Raw genomic sequence first — 22,523 nt, 5'->3', positions numbered from 1 at the left:
GATACGATATGACGAAAGACATTTTTAAAAATGTTCAATGTATTGTGTAGTATGGAACAGACGCATAATCAGTGATGAGAAAAGTACTGGAGCAACAAAAATCCAAAGCAAACCATGATTGTTCAAAACCAAAAAATGTCACGGCTCTTCAAAACTGTAATCTTCTTCTTCCTAACGTTTTTCAACCCCGAATGTGAAATGACTCGAGTCACCACTGTGACACGATTTTTGCGGTTTTCGGGGTTTTGCATTTTTGTTCGATAAAGGTAGCATGAAATTGAACTTGTTTATATGTATCGCAACGGAATGATTGTGCTCTTTCTGTTAGAGCTAATAGATTTCAATTAGTTGAAAACACTAGCGAAATATTAGCGATTGAATGATTTAACACTTTTTTCAATCATTCACCTTGGAATGGCTGCACGAAAACGGTCATAGTGGAGAGACAAAAACAGTCAAGCAGTGTGTGAACCGCTGGCAGCGCAACGCCTGATGGTATTGATGCTGCTGCTGCTTTGTGTTTTGGTTGAATGGCAGAATCGATGAACTGTGGTGAATTGTTGTCACAGTTCCCAAGACTGCGCATAATCATAATCCCTGTAAATATTTTCAATTCAATTCAAAATGCATCTTAGTCGTCACGAATTCTTCATGTTTTTTTTTTTGATTTGTATTGATTTTAGTTTTTTTAATTCTGAAGGTTTATTGAATTTTTTCGAAAAATTTTGATTTTTGGTCAATAATGCAGTCTAATGGTAGAGACAGTAAAGCTAATCCAAAATTAGAACTCTTCAAATCATGGTGATTGGTGTTTTGAATTGAATGAAGAGCAATCCATTCAATCAAATTTGCTGATTTTTCACCGAGAAGATGATAAAAATAAATTTAAAAACAAAAACAATTGTTTGATAAATACGTATTTATTCAGTGTATACCTATTAATAGTTTTGATCGTACGGTCTTGCGTGATGTAATGAAATTATGATCCAATTGCTTTGACTTGTCGTGCCATACATGAGCAGTAGGCACATATTGAAGGAACGTTTATCTTAATGATACTGAAACGCAAATATTTTCTCTGCCTCTGCGCTACCTAGCATTCACCATGGATCCTTTGTTTTAGATCCATTTCTACCGTAAAACTTATCAGTGCTTTCCCTCGCTCGCTGCAGCCGTTGGATCCGTTCAGTTGCAATGAATGCTCTATAGGTTTCCAAATCCGCTTCAACGCTCTCTTTGGTAATGCCGCAATCTTCGTGGATTTTTACGTAAATTTCCTTTAATTTGGTCACATCCACCGGAAAACCTTCCAATCCAAGAAGCATTTTGGCACTGACACTGGTCATACCGTCGTACAACACCGTTGAAGGTTGGTTGTGCAGGAACGCAAGATAAGCTCGCACCATGTTCATTATCTTTGGATCTTTCAGTCGTGCTCGAAGGTGAGCAGTGCTATCGTCGGATAGCTGGTGTGGACGGTCTGCGATTGAGGGTTTTAGATTTGGTGGTGATGGTGTTACGTCGAGACTCGAAGGCGTATCCAGTGATCTATATGAGGAACCAGAAGAAATGCTGTGCTTTGGATTCAATTCCAATATTTTTGCGCTGACCAACTTTCTTCTGGTTATTGTTGATGGTTCTGAGTGTGCGTGGGAGCGAGATGATATTTTCGTGAGTCTTGTTTTAATCGATGAAATATCACTGCTCTGAGCTGTTAGTTGATTTGATAACTTATTCAAACTATCTAGTATTTGTATCATTTGCATTGATCCATCGCTGGATGTACGATGAGCATTTTTAGATCCTATCATTGGAGCAAACTTACTCTCAATGTAATCCAACCGTCTCAGAATCTGATCACATTTTCCAGAAACTTGTTCCAGTCGCACTGATTGTTTCGTTGTACCGGCTTCGACCAGTTGTAAACGATCAGCATTTTGCATTGAATGTAGAAGCATTTCTAAATTGTTCACTTTTTTCTCCATAACTTTGATCACTCCGTCCACTGCATCGAAGTCTCGCCTGATGTCACGCACCAGTAGCTGGAACTTGGCGTCGAAATCGGTTCCATCGTCGAATCGTTGCTTTCCGCTGCATCCAAAAGGCATGATCGTTTCGCGCAGTGGTGCTGACACACTTATTACATCATCGAAGCCGGATTGACTGCGAACTCTGGTCGTTGTATGAACCCGATCTTCACAGAGCGGTGGAGAACCACGCTCGTCGCTTATTGTACTGAAGCAGTAGGTGCACCATAGTCGCCGCCGGTTGTTTGAAGCCATTCGATTCCCATCTACTGTAGTTACTCTCCGCGCGAATGAGAAACGCAAACAGACGCTGACTTCATAAAAATGACGGCGCGCGGAGCAAAACGAAAACACATCTGCTCGGAGCAGAGGTTCAACTCAACTTCAGGAGGGGAACCGTGTTTCGATGCTTCGATGTGCGCAGTGACATTGACAATGTAATATGGCTAAAAATTGAGGGGACTGAATATAACGGAGGGTGTATCAGGTAGATAGCTTGACGACTTGGAATCGCATTGGATTGGGGTGTGAATTGTTTCTGAATGATTCATTGCTTGCAAGGAAGCTCTATGTTTTGATTTGTTTTCTCTTTTCAGACGTCCACGGCTTCGAATGAGTAGCTTGGTTGATCCAATCATTGCGTGGGTGGATAACAGCAATTTGCCAATATGATCATGGGAAATGTATACATGTATACGACGGACTTAAGCGAATTGTCAGTGTTTAAATTCTCTATTATCTAATGTATGTTACAGCAAAAGCAACAGATTCGGTTTCTACCGAAAATTTATCATTTCACCCAAGATACGATACCGTAAAACGGGGTAACTTTGAGACCTTATCTTAAAATATTAAAAATTGATAAGATTTGCTGGCCATAATTTCAGGCCATTACCGTTAGTAGTGTTTTTTGCGAGCTCCGTAGTGATTTTAGATTTTACAAGTGCTTCAATAGTTTTTATATAATTTCAGAAGTGTTTACGTTATATCAACAGATATAACGTAAACGAAAAATCGTTTTTATTTTGCGTCGTTTCTGCACGCGTTCTGAGTGCAATCGAGTTCAGGTTTTGCGTTGCCGAAGTGATTTTTTGCATATGTGAAATGAGCATCTGATTAAAGTAGATTACAGCTGCTCAATCAAGGATGGATGGTCAATTAAGTGAGCTCGTTTCAAGCTTTTGTTTTTAATGTACCGTAAAACGGGGTAACTTTGATAGTTTTTTCGAAGAAAACTTGAATATTTTTGCATGCTGTTTTAAAGATTTACAATTTATATTTTTAAAACAAGTACTGGCATCCTAGCTATCGATTACAGTAGATAAATTGGCAAAAGATTTATTTTGATTGGATATATAATTTTTCATATAATCGAAAGTTGGTTTTCTGTTTTGGGGTAACTTTGATAATGGAGTATGATTCGAACAAAATTGAATGAATAGCGAACATTTGTAGGGCATTGCATACCTCTAGGCGTTTAACGCTATCTGGAAATTTCTGACTTAGATTACAAAAATGGTCCCAGTTTGTGAAAATGCTTTTCGCTAAGAGATTTGAGACCGTATTCAAGTTCTATGATAACTAGGCTGTCAAAGATAAGTGGCCAACTATTCAAAACTACATCAAATAGTGATCGTAGAACAGATTGTTTGTAAGCGTTTCGAAAATGCTAAAATTGTGTAAATTTTTTAAATTCGTATAAAAAGCCTAAAATGTTCTTGATTCAAATGAAAACCGCTCTTAAATGAAGTGTTATACTAATATTCTTTAGTTTTGCATTCGTTTTGCTTAACTGATTAACAGAAATTATAATATTTCGTTTAGTATGTGGTGGGTTACGCACTATCAAAGTTACCCGCATTATCAAAGTTACCCCGTTTTACGGTACAATATAATATGAACCGTTTTTTCATATGGATGTGAAGCTTAATCGAATTGATTTAACAAAATATGTGCAGTTCGATGTAGACTCTTGTACATTAACATTTAAAATTCATACAGTCACCCCACAGTTATGGATAGCACACAGATATGGATCAAAGCTGCATTAAAACTGGAATATCTTCTCAAATATAGTTGGAATTACCCAAAACACATTTTAACTACGTGAACCATAAATCTATATAGCATCGCAATCAATCATAATATGCTTAAGCATATTTTTTCCGTCCGTAGGAAATAAAATGTTAACCGTATTCCCAGAAGCATTGATTCATAACTGTAGGGCAATAAAAACCATACCACAGTTATGAATCAACGATAAGACGATTCCGAAACAAACGCCAAAACGTATGCTTTCACTAACACACCATTCGTTTTCCTCGCAGATAAATTACTGTTGTAGTGTTTTGATCCATAATATGAGTCGATTTGATCCATAATAAGGATCCTCCTCTCCCACTGATCCACATATGTGGGGTGGACATCGTTTGAAATTTCTAGCAAAATTGATAATTTTTCGTGAATAATCGGGAATTTTAAGGTGTATTCCCAAAAACAAATATATTCTGCAGTGCCAGGAAGGTAATTTTGTTTTGTACAGCGTCACCATGATTTTCAATCACATATTGTTCTGAAAAATGACCCTTAGTTGATCCATAACTGTGGGGTGACTGTACCTTCCCTTTTACAGTCATCCCACAGTTATGGATCAAAGTTGGATTAAATAGAGAATATCTCATCAAATAGAGTTGCCATTGCGCAGAACACATTTCACCTATGTGAACCATAATTCTATACATCAACGCAATCAATTATAACATGCTTGAGCATATTTTTTACGTTCGTAAGAAATAAATTGTCAACCACACGCCTAGAAGCGTTGATTCATAAGTGTGGGGCATTGAGAACCATACTACAGTTATGAATCAACGATAAGACGATTCCGAAAGAAACGCCTAAACGTATGCTTATACTAACACATCATCATTCAACTCGCAGATGAATTGCTGTTGTAATGTTCTGATCCATAATATGAGTCGATTTGATCTCGTCGTTTTCACAGGTGCTCTATTTTTGGCCCTATTATTACAGTTAAAAAAAATAGACCACAATAAATAAAAGAAATTTTATCCACTCCCACCGCAGTTCGATGTAAATTCAGTTTCACATCAATTTGTCATTAATTTAACATCAGCTGTCCTGTCTAATGGTGAAGAAAATCAAAAATATTTTTGAGGCCATCTGTGAAAGTGAATACGGCGATTACTGCTTGAATAATAATAATGGATTTTCTCGAAGTCTGCAATGTATCAAACTTCAGAAGCGGCGCGGTTTTTTCTTCAGTAATTCCTTCAGATATTTTTCAGAAATTCTTCCAATAACATCTCCATGGACCTATCTAAGAATTCTTCCACAGATTTCCCGAGAGATTCTTATGAAAATTCTCAAAGGGACTTCTTCTGGATTCCACCAGGGATTCCTCCTGCTGTTTCTCCAAAGAATGTCTATTTTGTTTCCCCAGTATTCCTTCATGGCTATTATTGAAAGAATTAGTGTTGAAAAATTCCACCATGAAATAATTCAGAGACTTTTTTCAAACACGTTTCCAAGGATTTCAATAGTCCCTTCAAATATTTCACCTAGACATAGTTCAGACATTTTCCAGAAATCTTCTTACGGAATCCTCCAGGGAGAGATCCCTCCCTCGTACTCCACCTGGAATTCCTTCAGAGTTCTACCAGGAATCCCTCCAGGAACTCTTTCTACATAGAACTGCACTAGGGATTCCTCATAAGAATCCTGCTGAAATTTTTAAAGGAATTTTTCCTTCGATTCCCTTAGGAATTTCTCCAGATTTTTCCAGCTTCTTCAGGAATTTCTCAAGGATTTGCTATAGGGACGTATTGCCAGGAAATAATTTGGAGATATTTTTGAAAACTTCTTTAGGTTATCCACTGTTTCCTTGAAGGTTTCCTTAAAAGATTTCACCCAGTGTTGCTCAGACTCATTTCCCCGAAAATAACATTTTCCGAACTACGAAGCCACGAACTACTACAACCATGCTCTATCCTCCTAAGATAGAAAAGCAGATGGTTAAGCTTGAGTACCGCACACAAAATCGATCAATTTTGATCCCAGAGAGCCACAATTCAAGTTTCGGTGAAATGAAATGAGTGAGTGATGGAGTGCGAATCATTTCACCGAAACTTGAATTGCGGCCCACCGAGATCGAAACTGTCGGATCCCGTGTGCAACAATCAAGCCCATCCACCTCCCCCTCCATCTCAGGAATACAACGCACAGTTATAACAGCTCATGGCTTCACAATTCGAATTTCGGGGAAATGAGTCTGGTCAACACTGATTTCACCTATAAATAATTCAGATATTTTCCACAAATTTCTCCAAGGATACATGCAGAGACTTCTCCAGTAATTTCTCCACATATTAAACCAGGAATTTTTTTTCGAGGATTCCTACAGAGTTCTACCATAGATTCCTCTAGGGTTCTACTAAGGATTGCTCCAGGATTCATTTTGAAATGTCTCTAGGATTTGCTCTAAAAAATCCTGCAGGGACTTCCCAAGGAAATTCACTAGAGAATTTTGCCGCCAAATAATTCAGAAATTCTTTTGAAAACTCCTCCAAGGATTTCAGTATTTCAAAGATTTTACCTTGACATAATTCAGATACTTTCTAGAAATTTCTCCAGGTATTCCTCCAGAGACTTCTTCCCGAATTCTTTCACAGGTTTCTCCATAGATTCTTCCAAGAAATCACAAAGGGATAGAGGAGTCCATCAGGTTTCTCGAGGGATTTCTCCACAGAATTCCGTTAGGAATTCGTCTAGTAACTGATTCAGCTATTCTTTCGAGAATTCCCCCTGGCATTCCTCTTGATTTTCGTAAGAAATTCATCCAGAGATCCTTCCAATATTCTCCAAAATCCACTTCAAAGATATCTCGTGGAAACTAAGATCATTTTGCCAGGAAATAAGAGATGTTTTCAAGAACCTCTAGATTGTTTCTAGGGTTTCCTCCAGGAATTTGTCCTAGGATTTGCTTAGGAAATACTCCAGAAGACTCCTTCAGAGAGAGCTTAACGAATTTCTTTAGGAACATGTCAACAGGAAATGATTCAATGTTTTTTTTTTCGAAAACTCGTCCAGTGAATGCATTAAATCCTTCAATGAATTCCTTCCAAAATGTCTTTATGAAACCCTGCAGGGTTCCATCAGGGAGTCCTGCAATTTATCGAGGGATTCTTCTACAGAACTCCTTCTAGAAACTGATTCAGCAATTTTTCAAGTAATTGCTCTAGGAAAATTTCACCGCCTTATAATTCAGAGATTTTCTCGAAAAAGGAATTCCACCAAAAATTCCTCCAGGAAAACTGTCAGAGATTTCTCCAGGAATCCTGCAAGGTGTTCCGGGGATTTCCTACAGAAACTCTTCCGGAAATTTTCTCCAGGAATCAATCTAGGGATTTCTCCCAAGAACTCATCCCAAGTTATTACAAGGATTTCCTCTGGGGCCGAGGATTTTCTTCAGAAATTTCCTCCAGAAATGCCATTGGAGAAATTCCTCCTTTATTCCAAGAATTCCTCCGGGAATTCTCTCGGAGCTCCACTAGCAATTCCTTCGCATTTCCTCCATAGTTCCTCCTGTTTTTTTTATTCAGAATTTCTCCAGGAAATCTTCTGAAGCTACTTCGAAAAATTCCCCTACATTCCTTCGGCAAATTCCTCCAAAGTTCCTTAGGAAATGCCTCAAGAGTTTCTCCGGGATTTCCTTCAGAGATCCTCGTGTAATTCTTCCGGAGTTTCCTCAGGATTATTTTATGTCCTTCCAGAAGTTCTTCCGGATTTCCCCAGGCAGTTCCTCTGGATTTCAACCAGCAATCCATCGGAACTTTTTCCGGATTTCCACCGGAAATTTTTCCAGAGTTCTTTCAGAAAATCCTTTGGAGTTCCTCTAGATTTCACCCAGTAATTCATGGAAAGTTCCCCTAGAGCTCCACAGGAAATTTCTTTGGATTTCCTTCATAGATCCTTTTGGAATTATTTCGTAGCTCCCGTAGATTTTCCTCATGAATTCCTCAACAGATCCTACAACAATTCTCCCAGAGTTCATTCAGGAATTTCTCCGGAGTAACTCCTGCAATTCATCCGGAGTTCCTCCAGAAATTATTCAGGAGTTCCTCTAGGAATTTCTTCAGAATTGGTTCGGGCATTCTTTCAGAAATTCCTCCAGACTTCCTTGTGAAAATTCTCCAGATCTCCGCCGGAAATTCCTTCAGAGTAACTTCGTTACTCCGTGTTTCCCTCCAAGATTTTCTTAAGAGTTTCCTCAAAATCTGCTTCCGAGTTTCTCCTGGAATTCTTTCTGAGTTTCTCCTGGAATTCTTTTGGAATTTCTCAATGAATTCTTTCGTAGTTTCTCCAGAAATTTCTCCAAGAATTCTTTTAATTTTTTTGGATATCCTCCAGAAAAATTTAAGAAAGTTTCTCCGGGATTTTTTCCAGAGTTTCTTTAGGAATTTCTTCTGAATTTCACTAGATACCCCAGTTCCTCCAGCAAAACTTTCGGTTTCCCGCCCGGAATTCTTTTGGAGGTCCTCCACGAATTTCTTCAGAGTTCCTCATGGAAGTTTTTTCGAAGTTACTCCGGCAATTTCTTCAGATCTCCTACGAAATTTTTTTTGGAGTTCCACTGGGAATTCCTTCGAAGCTCTGACAAAGTTCTGAATTTTTCCAGGAATTTCTCAAAATTCCTTCAGTTATTCCTCGGAAATCCTCCGGAGTTCCACTAGGAATTTCTTAAGAGTTACTCCGGGAACTCCTCTAGACTTTCTCCGAGAAATCCACCAGAGTTCCCCTCGAATTTATCAAGAGTTTCTCCTGAGTTCCTTAAGAGTTCCTCCTGGAATCCCTTCGGAGTTCCTCCAGGAACTTTTCAGTGTTTTTCAGATATCTTCCAGAAATTACTTCATAGTTCCTTCGGCGCTCCATCAGTAATTCCCTCAGATTTCTTCATCGTTCCCCAGCAATTCCTCCAGTAGTTCCTTTAGTAATTCCTTTGGAGTTTCTACAGAAGTTCTTCCGGGGTTCCTCCACAAATTTCCCTGAAGTTTTTCGGAGAATTCCTTCAGACTTCTTCCGGGGAATACTCCACACTCCTGCCAGGCATTCTTCCGCACTCCATCCGGAAATTTCTCTATACATTCCTTTGGAGTTCCTCTAGCAATTCCTTCGAAGTGTCTTTCACCTGGGATTTCTCAGCAGTTCTTCCCCCGAAAAGTCTCTAGAGTTCCACCGAGAATTAGTTCGAAGCTCCGCGTGAATTCTATTGGAATTCCTCCGGGAATTGTTTTGAAGTTCATCAAGGTACTCTTCCGAGGTTTCTTCGGGATTCTGCGGGTTCAAATTATGATTTAGAATTCTGGTGGCTGAATTCACTATTTGTTTGTTTTTTGTTGATCACTTTCGAAATGGATAGAAAAAATACAACAACCGGTGCATGCACTGATCTATTTAATTTTGACAAATCAAAGAAGAAAAAGTGCACTAAGAATACTTAGCCGAGAAGCAGACTCCATCCACTGGGGTGTAATGACAAGAAGTGGAGGATAATGGTTATAATTTTGTTATTATTAGGGCCGACTCCCTACCTCCCCCTAGAGCGTTACGTAATTTGTGGATGCCGCCCTATCACGATCTGTGTTCAGATTTTTTTAACAGAGGTCAATGGGCGACCTCTGGCGAATCAAATCGACTCATATTATGAACCAGAACATTACAACAGCAATTATCTGCGAGTTGAACGAATGGTATGTTAGTAAAAGCATAGAAGAGTGCATGTTGACGTCACGAAAAATTCTCCTTTTCTGTTCTTCTTTCATGGACTTATCCACGGTCTTCTTTTATCCTCGACTTTCTTTTTCTTTTCTGCTCTAAATGCGGGCAATGTTTACATTAAATGACATCCGGACCAATATCCGGACAAAGAATGTTCACAGGATGAACACGAAGTGGATGAATGCACAACGAAATCGTTCATTTTTTGTAAACACGGACCGCAGTAATGGTTTTCTTCCCGCTGGAAGTTGCAGCGTGACGTCATCGTAGATTAGTTCATAGCGCTCAATTGACTGTCCTGCTCTTTGACACTCACTGCTGGAATTGTTTAGGTTTTTTATATGAAGTTGACATTCAGTGCTGGAATTGTTGACATTATTTTATATGGAGTGTCGAGGTTAGGTCTGGCGTGCAACGATATATACGTTTTGACGTTTCTTTCGGAATCGTCTTATCGTTGATTCATAACTCAAGCGTGTGCTAGAATAAGGGCGTCAGTGACATGATCTTTTCTCTTGGTCGATCCTCTCTTCTGTGAATAAAAGTGATAAGATGTAGCTTTGATGACATTTTCAATCTCAGGACGCTAGATTGCATCTCTACCAAGCGTTCTGATGTAAAAACCATCTAACAATCAAGCATGTTGTCACCTTTATTCACTGAAGAGAGTATCGACGAAAAGAAATCGATCATGTCACTTCCGCCCTTATTTAAGCACACGCTTAAACTGTGGCATGATTTTCAATACCCCACAGTCATGCATCAACGCTTATGGGAATACCGTTGACATTTTATTTCCTACAAATTATACCCATTATCAATCCTAGAACAGAAAACCCACTTTCAATTATATGAAAAATTATAAAGCCATTCAAAATAACTTTCCGTTTTGATTTCCCTAGACTGCGAAAGCCATAAAATCACAATTCATAATAAATATTTTGACAATCTATCAACTGCAATCGATAGCTAGGATGCCAGTACTTTTTTTAAAAATATAAATTAGAATTCTTTGTAATACCATGCGAAAAAAAAACTATCAAAGTTACCTCGTCTACGGTACCTTATATTCATTAAGTATACTCGCTATGGTTAATGGATCGATGGTGTTCGGTTTGGTAATTCCATATGACCTTTACAATATTGATTTTTTTTTGGTACAACCTTTACTGTACTCTTCTCGGTTGACGCTCTTATCCGTGTATAATTTCTGATTTTCTCATTTTCGGACATACCTCACGTACAATGGATTGACAGATCCACTAATGAATTTGGGGAATAGTTCTGATGCCCAGCTGTACTCTTCATTCCTCAAACATATCGCTACCAGCTACTCTAAGGGAATAGTTCCCTTTTCCGCATAAGTTTTCAGGCTTCCAAACATTTAGTTTAGTAATGATCCCCATGAAGTTTTCAGCTATGTTTGTCGAATGGCCATATCGTAGCCGATCCACTTTCACCGCAACATTTTCAAGGAGATTTTGAGCAGCGTTGAAAACTTCTACATCGCCTCGAAGAGTATCAATATGGTTAGTGTCCTCTGAGAACAAAATACAGTAAACAGACACAAGCAATGAGTGTCAGTACTTGTTTTAAGAATAAAAAACTTGCATGATATGTATTTTCGAAAAAAAAATTAAGAAATATCCCCAAAACTGATCAATGCCACCTCGGGTTACGGTAAACATATACCGATTGTAGGCATCTTTCTGGTTTAACTGACATCAGATATATCAGATAATATAAAATGGAATTATCCTTCTGAACTTTTACCATGAAATTGTACATATCCAAGAAACAAAATATCTTTATCATCAAACTTCATCCACTACTAGAAAGTTCCCCATTAGCTGCAACGTGGAATGGACCAATGCACGAGTTCACTAATTTGACGTTTGAGCGATGCCGAATTCACTTGTTGCTATGGTTACGTAAATAACACGGCACCGCTCAAACGTCAAATAATGAACTCGTGCATTGGTCCATTCTACTAGAATTCATTTTGATCACATTTTGAATTCATTTTGATAAGGCTGGTTCATCGATCGTCGCATGACTATCGTTGGCGAATTGATGACGACCAGTTTTATGATCAAAATGATGATTTTTATTTCGCGTTCAAAAGACATTATCGTATTCCTGCGATATTTTGTTGGAAATGTTTCTTCACAGCAATACTCCTTGAGGAAATAACTATCGACTCATGTTTTCCAATGTTCAAAATATATCCCCCTAAACAGATTCTATCACGTGGAGTAGCAAACAATGTCTTATATTTACTCCATATCATTTACCACTCAAAAAACATTCCGGCAAAATCTAATAACTTTTTTAACATGGTTTTTTCACAAGAGATGATCTACTTTCAATTTCGAAGAGACAAGTAAGATTAGAATTTTGAAAATATAGTCAAATTTATTTATATTGCCATCAAAGTTGCCCACTGACTTGGGCCTTAAGTGACGCGATCAATGGATTGAACACTACCTACATTCATACGAAATCGCCTAAATATATGCAAAAACTACTTATTCAGCAGCCTATTTGAATGCCAATCGATAAGGTTTTCAGCTTAAACGGATGTTTGGTTCTCCAGATTCGTGCTCTTGAAAATTTGAAGTTTGGCTTCGATTCATCTTCATCAGTGTTTCCCAGAAGATTCTTCAGCAATTATTTTTACAATTTCTTCCGTAGTTTATCTAGGGCTATCTGGAATTTCGCTAGGAAGTCTTCATGCAATTCAACAGGATTATCTTCCCCGTATCTTTGAAAATCCATTCAGGGACTCCTTAAGCATTCATTCAGCAGGTTGGAAAGCCTTTAAAAACGCCTCAGGGATACATCCTGGAATTCCTTCAGATTTTTTTTTCCAAGGATATTTCCACGAGAATTTTTGCAGGGATTTCTTTAGGAATCAAACCGATTAGGGTTTCCAATTTTAAATAAAAATAAAATTTCAATTCTTTGTGTAAGTGCAGCTGATCTGGCGATACTGGAGTAGCATCCACGGGCGGCCAATCAAGCTCAAGCTCAAGCTCAATTCATATTCTGCCTATTTTAACCCGTAGGCTACGGGGCTGACAACCAAAATTCAAATTGCTCGTATTTGAGCATAACTCCATATTTTTCAGTGAAATTTTGAGGATTCCTTCACTAATAGTTGTAGTTTCATGAGTGAGGGGAATGTATAGATTCAGAGTATTGTGGACAAAGTTATTCCAGAACATCTCTGGGTCAGGTAGGGTAAAAATCACATAAACTTCCTTTTAGAACTCATGCATCATTTGGAAACGAAATGTTTTCATACAAAAAGTGAATAGACCCGTTATTTGTAATAAGTTACGATGCAGCAGGATATTAAGAAAAAATAAAATTTACCTAGAACAATGCTAAGGCCTTCAAAACATTCTGAAGTTTTGACCATAATCTACACAGGTTCATAAATTATTTTAAGCGAGTGATGTCCTCGTTTAGTGATTTACAGCACTCATTTAGCCTTAACAGACGTGTTCACAAATTTTGACAAGATATTGGATATTGTAAGTCATCCAAATCAACCTGGAGTTCAGGTCATTTTGATCTATCAAATCTACTACAGTTTATACTCACCCAATTACTGTGAAACTTTCTCGTTCCTATCCATTAAGCTTCATATGACTCGGAAAGTGTACTGCTATGAATATTGATAATCTGAAGGTCTTCAGAACATACTGAAGTTATGGGCATCAATTTCTATATGCAGCATGACTTATTATTCAAACAAAATGTTTTCAATACATCCATACTTGATCGCAAATCTCCGCTTGAGTTAAAAAAATTGTTGCAGACGTGTTCACAAATTTTGACAAGATATTGGATATTGGAAGTCATTAAAATCAACCTGGAGTTCAAGTCTTTTTGATCTATCAAATCTACTACAGTTTATACTCACCCAATTCCCGTGAAACTTTCTCGTTCCTATCCATAAAGCTTCATATGACTCGGAAAGTGTACTGCTATGAATATTGATAATCTGAAGGTCTTCAGAACATACTGAAGTTATGGGCATCAATTTCTATATGCAGCTTGACTTATTATTCAAACAAAATGTTTTCAATATATCCATACTTGATCGCAAATCTCCGTTAGAGTTAAAAAAAATTGTTTCAGACGTGTTCACAAATTTTGACAAGATATAGGATATTGGAAGTCATCCAAATCAACCTGGAGTTCAAGTCTTTTTGATCTATCAAATCTACTACAGTTTATACTCACCCAATTCCCGTGAAACCCTCTCGTTCCTATCCATAAAGCTTTATATGACTCTGAAAATGTACTGCTATGAATATTGAACATCTTAAGGTAACTGAGCGATCATCTTTTCCAAAACGTCTCGTAAAAAATACGTCGGCAGAAAAAAATACAAATTCTTTCTTGAATATACGCTACAACAAATTGACACAGTCGTCTTGTTTCCACCACATAATTTACAGATAATGATGTATACGAACAATACATAAAGCGTTCATATTGCAATGATCGTTCCACCTTTCGTAAGGCAAAATGTATGATTTTCGATGGTCTACTTCACAGCGTGTAGTTCATCTTCATCATCATCATCACCATCATCATCTACATAATTGATTTGATTCCTATAAACGCATCTTAACATTCGTAAAAACTTCCAGCTAACAACATGCTCAGTGATTTCCAAAAACTCATGCAAATAATTTAATACACTTTGCAAGAGACATTGTTGAAATTAGTGGAGGTGCTCAGTACCCTTGAATGTCCATATGTCATTTCAAAAGTTTTGCAGATGTCTCTAGAGAACTGTTTCTCAACTTTGTTAACGGCGAAAAAACGGCTCGCTGTGAGGGGTTCGTTTCAGCGTGCTTTTTACTTGGTCGGCGGTTGAGAAGTGGAACTGTTATAATAAATGTTGTTAAGAAGTGAAAAACAATACCAGAAACTTTTTTTAACTTTAACGGAGATTTGTGATCAAATATGGATATATTATAAACAATTTGTTCGAATAATAAGTTAAGCTGTATATAGAAATCAATGTCCACAACTTCAGTATGTTCTGAAGACCTTAAAATGTTCAATATTCATAGCAGTACACTTTCCGAGTCATATAAAGCTATATGGATAGGAACGAGAAGGTTTCACGGGAATTGGGTGAGTATAAACTGTAGTAGATTTGATAGATCAAAAAGACTTGAACTCCAGGTTGATTTGGATGACTTACAATATCCAATATCTTGTCAAAATTTGTGAACATGTCTGTTAAGGCTAAATGAGTGCTGTAAACCACTAAACGAGGACATCACTCGCTTAAAATAATTTATGAACCTGTGATTATGGTCAAAACTTCAGAATGTTTTGGAGGCCTTAGCATTGTTCTAGGACTCTAGGTAAATTTTATTTTTTCTTAATATCCTGCTGCATCGTAACTTATTACAAATAACGGGTCTATTCACTTTTTGTATGAAAACATTTCGTTTCCAAATGATAAATGAGTTCTAAAAGGAAGTTTATGTGATTTTTCCCTACCTGACCCAGAGATGTTCTGGAATAACTTTGTCCACAATACTCTGAATTTATACTTTCCCCTCACTCATGAAACTACAACTATTTGTGAAGCAATTCTCAAAATTTCACTGAAAAATATGGAGTTATGCTCAAATACGAGCAATTTGAATTTTGGTTGTCAGCCCCGTAGCCTACGGGTTAAATTTTATGCCAGTAAACTGTATGTTTCATTTTCATTTTTGTAAGTAGTTTATTTATTTGTTTCTTAATTTTTTTCTGTTAGCTTAGTTTTTAGAATTTCTCTATGTATTCCAGGAATCACAGAAATTAAATTTACAGGAATTATTCCATACCATTTTGCAGAAATTGTCTCAATAGTTTCTCCCGGATAATATTAAGAACTTATCGAGAGAATTCATAAGGAATTCCTCCATGAAATCCTCAACGTATTCCACCTGTAATTCGTTCAGGGTTTCCATCAGAAATTTTTCTGGGTGTTCTAGCTGATTTACTACAAGAAATTCTCTCAGGTATTCCACCAGATATTTTTCAAGGAATTCCATTAGGAATTTTCCTCAGGGTTCCACCAAAATGTTCTTAAAGAAATCCAGAGATTCTATCAGGATTACACCAAAAATTTCCACAGGTGCAATCCAGGCATTTCTCCATGAATTCCAAATGGTATTCCTGAAGAGGTTGGATACAGATTCCATAACAAACTTAATCAGAATTTTCCTAAAGAGCTCTATTAAAAATTAAACATGGAGTTTTTTTTCAGCAGTTAGACCAAGAACTCTTCCAAGCGTTCCTCCAGGAATTCTTACAGTGATTCCTACAACGGGCTTATGGCTTTATATTCAATTCAATTTATATTTATTTATTTTTACTAAATGTATAGAGAAACCCCTGATGGGCTTTCTGGTGTAATTCTAGACGGAACACCTGGTGATATCCGAAGCGGATTTTTTTTGACGAGATCTCTTGAGGATTCCGTGGAAAAATTCTTGGAAAAAATCATGAAGAAATCTTAGGTGGAACACTTAGAGACAATTCTGGTTAAATTAACAAAAAAATCTGAAAGAATTCTTGGAGTCATCTCAGCATTAAAGACATTATTAAAGAAATTACTGTAAACTATAAAAGATATGGTGGAGAAATTTGTGGTAAACTATCTGGAGTAAATCCTGTAGACATTTCTGGAAAAAAACTGTTGTATCGATTTTTGCAAAATGTTATGGAGCGATTCCTGAAAGAATTTATCACAGAATACCTATTTTATATGTTATCTTCATTAGAGAGATTTTTCACCTATAGGCTGGTTCATCTCTGAGGCAGAATACCTAGAAGAATTCTTGATAAATCCTTAGAAAGATTTCTTTCAGCATTCCTAAAGAAATCTCTGAAAGAATAAAAGGGATAGAATTTCTGATACATAAGCTGAATAAATTTCTGTCAACACCACCTGGAAAATTCCTTGATAAGGTGATAACACCTTTTAATTTGAATTTAAAGAAAATTACCGCAGAATTCCTTGGAAGAAAAACACCCGGTGGAATACCTGAGTGAATCTCTTGTGCTGAAATCCCTGGTATGATTTACAGGAGGAATCCCTTGACAAATTCCCGGTGCAATCTCAGAAAAAATAATTGAAATTCTTGAAAAAGAAAAAAAAATACTGGCGTTAATTCTTCACGGAATCTTTGGAGAAATTATATATGGAATTCTTGAGAAAATGCCTAGTATAATAAATTTATTTTTTTTAAATGAAATTGGTAGTGAATTTACTGAAAAAAATCCTGGGGAATCCCGGGAGAAATACCTGATGAAATTCATGTTGATATCCCACGATGGATTCTTGCTAGAATCCCAGGAGGTATTATTGTTGGATACCCTGGAATAATCCCTGGTGGAATCCCAGAAAGAATTATTTGTGGTAATTCTGGTGGAACCACTGAATTACTGAAAAAAATTCTGGTTGGATACCTGGAGGACATCCTGAAAGAATTCTAGGTTGAATTAGTTGCAGAAACTCTATTGGAATTCCTGATTAAATCGCTTGAGGATTTTTCTGAGGCATCATATAATTTTGGAGAATAGATATTCCTTAAGAAACTCCTAAAATAATTTTTGGAGGAAGCACTGGAGCAGTTAATGCAAAAAAAAATCCTGAAGTCATCTTTTGGAGAGCTACGTTGAAATTCATGTAGAAATATAAATAAAAAAATCCTGAAGGAACTCTATGATGCAACCTGGAGTTTCTTAAGAAATTAACTAAAGGAATTCTTGGAGAGTAATTTTATAGAAAATAGTAGAAGACTTTTTTTGTGAAATTTACGAAATAATTTCCGAATGTTGGAGTTGTATAATGAATTTCCTGGAGGAATATATGTAAAAATTCCTGAAATTTTCTGAAGGAAATCATGTGGGTATCCCTGTAATTTTCTGAAAAAAATATGCAGGAATTCCTGGAATAGTTTCTGGGGAAAACTTCTGGAGTTCCTGCAGCAGTCTCTGGATAATTTCCTTGAGAAATCCTTAGTTGAATTTGTGGAAAAGTCGCTTGAGGATGATCATTGACGGATTTGAAGGGCGAAAACCATTAGAGGTCAGAATATACTTAAAACTTAGTGCATAAAGTCCTGATGATATTTGAAATCCTAATGACTTTACATAAAAAAATCATTGGAAACCTCATGGAGGAATAATATTGAAAATATTTGGTGGAATTTCATTCCGATCCGCAAAATTCTTTCCAAATATTTTAGATCCCAGAGCAAGAGGAATAGTTCACGTTCCACCATAATCGCGTTCTTAAATAATTTGTTTTGCTGGAATCTCTGGAGTAATGGCTAGTGCAATAACTTGAAGAATTCTTTGTGGAATCTATATAAAGTTTGTGGTGGATTTATTGCAATTTACACAAATTTCATAACGCTGTAGGGGGATGGTAGGTGTCCTGCTGCTGTTACGGCTCAAACAAAATTTCGTAGAATATTCATACAAAAAGCGTCACGAGGGAGTGAGTGGGTGTCAAAAATTGTCATTTTCAGCGTTATGAAATATGTAAATGAACCCTTACCAGGGAATCCCTTAAGGAATACCTGATGGAATCTCTGAAAGAATTTCTGGTTGGACACCTAGAAAAATTCCTGATAGAATCGTCGAATGAATTATTTGAAGGAATTCTGTTTAAAATTCTCAAAAGGAATTCCAAGTTAAACACTTCCAGGAATTTCTGGTGGATGAATCTCTAGTGGAATCCCAGGATATATCACTGGTGCAATTCTTAGAAAAATCTCGATTCTTTGGAAGTTCTAAGAGAAATCACTTGAGGAATTCCCCTTGGATTCCTTGGAGTAATTCTGATGAAATCTATGCAGTAAGTGAAATACTGTTGAAATTTCGCTGCACCTCGAAAAAAAACCCTGGTATTTTCCTTTGAAAATTTTTCGGAAGAATCGCTTTAGAAGTTTTTTGTGGAATCTCTGAAAGCATTGTTCGAGGAGCCAATGAGAAAATCTTGTTGGTGGAATACATGCATTTAACTCCAACGCGCACAATCTCTACATTCCCACGGCGTCGACGTATATAGATTCGCGCGCGCAGTATCTTGAGGTAGAGGGGACGGACCTGGTGTAGTGGTTAGAACACACGCCTCTCACGCCGAGGACCTGGGATCGAATCCCATCCCCGAGATAGTCACTAAATACTTCAGTGACGACTTCCTTCGGAAGGGAAGTAAAGCCGTTGTTCCCGAGATGAACTAGCCCAGGGCTAAAAATCTCGTTAATAAAGATAGAAAAAAAAAACAGATCTTGAGGCAGCGTTGCCTGATAAGGGCGAGATCTATAGGGCTTCTCTTAAGGACAGCTGGAGGACAGTCAAAATAGCCATTAACTATGCTGTCGAAAGCGTGGTCGGATATTTGGATCGGAGCTCAAGAACGATACAGACTGGAGCGGAAACAGCAAACCCGCCTGTTCCGACACAAAAAGCACCGCCTGGAAGAGGTGGAATGCATGAGATGGAGCTGCTGTACCGTTCTCAAGAAACACGGAAGTTCTATCAGAAGCTCAACACATTGCGCAAAGGCTTCGTGCCGCGAGCAGACACATGATAAGGATGGAAGCATCTTGACGGACGGACGCGAGGTGATTGAAAGGTGGAAGTAGCACTACGATGAACACCTGAATGCCACAGAGAGCACAGGCACAGAAGGTCAGGACAGCGAAGGCGATGGATGCGTCAGAACAGCGGATAGTGGATACCAATCATCTCTTACAATGGGAGAAGTTAAGGATGCCATTCAACAGCTCAAGAACAAGAAGATCATGGACGAAAACAGCTTTTCCGGGAAGCTCACGAGACTGATTAGAGCAACGATGTGTAGTATTGTGCTTTTATATTAGATTAGAGTAGGCCATGCTTGAGGATGGTGACAGGAAGGTTCAGAATAAAACATTGTAATTCATTACTCTGAAGACGGAAGATGTGTTTTCACTTTCCTACATTGGCGACGATTGTTGGAACGGATCCCATTTTGACTCGAGTTTGCGGTTCATAGATTTGTGCACAATAATCTTGAAAATTGGCTGTATGCTGTTTGGAGGAACGCGTGACGAAATGACGGAAAAGGGTAACAGGAAAATTATTGCGATACAGATTTTGATGCTGCCTATGATCGGAACGTATCTGGAACCGGAAAGACACGTAGGTAGACACAGTTTGATTTGTTCCATGTTAACTTTTGTATAGTTTCGACAGCCAGCGGTATGTCAAGTTTAAAAACATTCAGAAAGTTTATTTTGAATAATTTTCCTGTCTTGATTCGCGATCCCAATTACAGTAAATTTCGTCAATTTAACTAAGAAAAGTAGTTCAGGTTTGTTTAAGGAAGCTTAATTTAATGTATCACGATGTTATCCAATTTAAAATTTACAATTTTAATAACTGAAGGAAGAAAGAAAAGAAAATCAACAAAATATACAATTTGTCAAGCAATTTCTAGTTCTAATTTCTATGGAAAATTACTTGAGTATTCCTCGTGGTTGGTTTTCTTATATTAATAAAGACAAACAAAATATGTATTTTCTATCTTGAAATCCGTAAAAATTAGTTAATAATTGAAAAATTCGTACAAACAACACAAATAAACATCTAGCTTTGAAATACATGAAATAAATCCATAGATAATGGCGTGTAATGAAATAAACAAAAAAAAGAGGTTTCTGTAGTATGATATATGCCTGAATGGTTTTGTTATGAACATAAGAGTAATGAAAAGGCACTAGTTTCATTTAAACGTTAAGTACTTTGTATTAAATATTCTGTTAACAGTTACTTCTTCTGCGACAATTAACTCATGAGATAACGAAAGAATATTTTAAATGTGTAATGTATGATTTTGCTTCATAGGATAGATGTTCTGACAATTTAAAGCATTCATCATGGAAGTTTTTCATGAAACACAGTTTTTGCACAGTAAACATTATTGCGTGTTTTGGCGTTACTTGTTTGGTTTTTACAACGAAGGTAGAAAAGAAGTATTTAGATATTTGATTCATTTAAAGCAATCTAATTTACATTTCAATCATAAGCTTTATTATTATTTTATTTAAATTCATGTGTGTTTCGTAGAAAAAATTAGTTGTTATAAAAATATGCATCTGGCATTACATCAGAATAAAAGAAATCAACAGGGCTAAGTATATTGAAACATTTAAACATTTGCATTTAAAAGCAAATGAAGCAGTAGAAAAAAAAACAAATAGTCTAATTGCCATCAACAGCATTTCTGTAAAAACAAAAATCTGTGGACTAGGGAAGTATAAGAACAACACCAAAACGTTCAGGTCAACGGTATTTTTTTTTATATAATGTACAATTTATTTATTTAACGTTATAAAATTAAATAGCAACTTTCTAATCAATCTTTTTGAAATTGTTTAATTCTGTAGTTAGAAAACATTCAAAGTATAGTAGTAGTGGTGTAATATTTCAATGTAACTTTCATAATATTACTCTTATGTTGTTCAAGTAACTTGTCAAGGAAGGAAAGTTTATTTTAAAAAAAGGCTTACAATTTTATCAAAATGCTTAAGGTATTAATTTGGATCATAAGTGAAATAGGGGCCCAGATAGTCGTAGCGGTAAACGCGCAGCTATTCAGCAAGATCAAGCTGAGGGTCGTGGGTTCGAATCCCACCATTCGAGGATCTTTTCGGGTTGAAAATTTTCTCGACTTCCCAGGGCATAAAGTATCATCGTACCTGCCACACGATATACGCATGCAAAAATAGTCATTGGCATAGTAAGCTCTCAGTTAATAATTGTGGAAGTGCTCATAAGATCACTATGCTGAGAAGCAGGCTCTGTCCCAGTGGGGACGTAACGCCAGAAAGAAGAAGAAGAAGAAGTGAAATAAACAGAAATGTGAATGACTCAATCATGTGATTATAAATAGTTCTTAAACTCGTGAATACGTTAAGAAGGTGCATAAGGCCAAGTACAAAGTTAAAGAATGTAAAAATTTAAAGAAACTTGGGTTCTAAAAAAAATTAAAATAAATTTGATTCGCAAATTGGCGTTAAAAATGTGAATTAGCTTGCGAATACAGAGAATGACAAGACAGATGTAAAATAGCTTGACAATGGAATAATTATGTTGTCTATGATCAAACAAAATTAGAAATCAATAACAAATTGTTGAGAATTAACAGATTACTGCAACATATATGATTTGTAATGTAGTTCAAGACTACATATTTATATATTAAGAACTTAGTCCATTTTTGCAAACGAAATGAATGATTGGAAGAAAATATTAGTTCCATTTTAAGAATAAACGGAAGGAATATAATACACGAGCAAGTTATTTAAGTTGATAAGTAGAGAGTAAAGGGAATACATTAAGTAATTCCGGTCTACGTCTCCTTATGAAACGAAGAGGATAAACCTGGTCCGTTTCTGTAACAAGAACGTAGGGAGTTTGTTGAAATTCAGCCCATTTCTAAATAGAAATGAAGGAATAAAACAAATTGTCCGGTCCGCTTTTAGAGAATAAGAAGAGAGTAAAGAGAACATTTTGAATGATTCTGGTCTACTTCTCCATAAGAAATGAAGAGGATGGAGTAATCCTGGTCCATTTCCGGTAAAAGAACGCATGGAGATCGTGAAAATTCGAAAG

Source organism: Aedes aegypti, chromosome 3 (assembly GCF_002204515.2).
Source record: "Aedes aegypti strain LVP_AGWG chromosome 3, AaegL5.0 Primary Assembly, whole genome shotgun sequence".
In the NCBI taxonomy this organism is placed as follows: Eukaryota; Metazoa; Arthropoda; class Insecta; order Diptera; family Culicidae; genus Aedes; species Aedes aegypti.
The sequence above is the reverse complement of the archived record's forward strand: the minus strand, read 5'-3'. Positions refer to the sequence as shown.